Below are 2,370 nucleotides of genomic sequence, written 5' to 3'. Positions count from 1 at the left end.
AGGCTCTGTGGGGTCACTCCGAGGTGACTTCCCATCAGAAACCATAAGTAAGAAATAATTGAATGGCAGCACCTTTCCTTTGTGCCACTTTGGTTCTTTTGGAGAAATTGTACTCTTTCCGTCTATCAAAGTAAATCCCCCAAAACATCTTGTCTCCTCTGATTATATACTTCAGGTCTTAACAATATCTGCATCAAGCTTGTTACCTCCATTGAAGCAGATGATTTATGAGAGCTGATAGGTATTGTTTGAAATACTGTGAACAGAGGATGCTTTGTTTAGTTACTTCCTGTCTGCTCCAAGACCGCCTTTGCTCACAGGCCGCCTGGAACATTAGATGGATATTAAAACGTCATAGATGCCCAGGAGAGTGTTCCTAGTTTCAGTGGTTGATTCAGAGGGATCCCGACTCAGAGGCATTGTTGGCATCTAAACTCTAGACTACTCCAGGTTGAAATGCTTAGCGCGACAACGGCATGTTTGTTGTTTTAATAGTTGTGTAAACAACTCTTAGACTATTGACTTTTTTAATTGAGTAGGTGCTGGAGATACTCTGCCTGGGATCAAACCTGACTCCTCTACTTCTCTGGTCGTATTTGGTATCACTAGAAATAATACAGCGATACTACTAGTAGTGATGCTAGTACTTACTAGCAATATTAATTACTAGTAGCAATTAGTCACTTTCTGTCAATGTTTTTTTTCTGTAAAATAGTAACTGAGTTTCTCTAATGACTCAATGAGCTTGTCAAATACTTTAAAAAGCAGGAAAGTTGCAACACGTATTAACTACTGTTATTGTTAGTACCATATAATTCACTGTTTAGGTATGCACACAATAGTGTTATGGGATTCTCCCCCAATTTCTGCATTAAGCAACCTAATTCAAATGTTGTATTGGGGCACATGCAGTTTGGGAGTCAAGTTTTGTACACGCTAACCTCATGAAAGTGTGTTTCAAGTGTAGAAGAACATGATACAGCTTCAATTTAAAAATTAAAAAATGCAAATCACAGAGTCAGAGAACCAGAAAGAGATACCAGTCCTCAAATGAAAAAACCAGTGGAATGGCTGAATAATGGAATGAAAATGCTGAATGCCAGAATAGTGATTTGGAATCTGAAGGCCGTCCTCCCCAAAGTCACAAAATGAAAGCATGAGAGAGATTTGGGGGCATGGAAAATCAATCCCAGAGGTCAAGCGTTTATTGACTACGAGTTCTAGAAGGGAGCGGAGAAGTAGATAAGAAAATAATCAAAGAAATTATCAGAGAAATAGCCATAAGATAATTCCTCTAAGTTGGGGATAGACTTGTGCCTTAAGATTAAAATGATTTGACCAATTTCCAGCAAAATGAAAGAAAAACAGTCTATACCTATGTGCCCCTTGATGAAATTTCAGAACTCTTAGAATAGGATAAAGAAAAAAATTCTGTTCCCAAGGATGAAAAAGAAAGTTACCTAAGAAGAAAGGAAAAATTATGTTAGCAGACTTGTTTTGGCTATCCTGAATTCTGTAATACAGTGAAGTATAAAACCTTTAAATTTTCACAGAAGATTATTTTGAGCCCAGAAAGTCTCAAACATGAAGGTACAATAAAGAAATCCTTAGAGGTGCAGAACCTTCTAAAACTAACTGACTTCTAGATCTGCCACAACAAAATGAAAAGCAAATGAGTGATAGCATTAAAAAAAGTGAGCAATAAAATATCCAAACTCATAACAGTGATGGAATTTTATGTTAAAATAACAGAGAAGGAATTTTTATCCAACAAATTGATAATATTTAATGTTGATGAATATAGAGAATAGATACACTCATGTATATAGGTGGAATGATAGTAATTTTTGCAGTAATTTTGAAAGTTAGTGTGTCAACATATATATGACTATTTAAAATCTGCATTCCCTTTGATCCAACAATTCTAGGTGTCTGTAGTAAGACAATAGTCCTGGGTACCAAGAGAGCATATACCAGAGGGTACAATATTCAAGGGGTAGAACTGGCAGGGGAATTGATCAAAGAACATCGTCTCATTAGTCTTTTGTGCCATTTACAGGATAGAATTAATTAAGTACTCAAGAATTCAGAAGAAAGGGGATCTGGCAGAAGCTATGTCGACAAAATGAGGTGAAACCTGGTCTACTTTTATAGAAAACAAACTCATGATCAGCAGAGAAAAGGTGGAGTTAAGTCTTTTTCAAATTCTCATGAATTAAAACATTCAGGTTTGAGCCAAAACCAAGCTTAGAAAGTTTCAACCCCAGAGGAAACCCTTTGGGAAAATTATGATGGAGTGAAAATTGGATTATAATGGAAGCCTGTCTACTCTATAATTTTATGGTTTTCCAAACAGTATATCATCTCAGT

This window comes from Odocoileus virginianus, chromosome 8, assembly GCF_023699985.2.
Source record: "Odocoileus virginianus isolate 20LAN1187 ecotype Illinois chromosome 8, Ovbor_1.2, whole genome shotgun sequence".
Lineage (NCBI taxonomy): Eukaryota > Metazoa > Chordata > Mammalia > Artiodactyla > Cervidae > Odocoileus > Odocoileus virginianus.
This window is presented reverse-complemented; position numbering follows the sequence as displayed.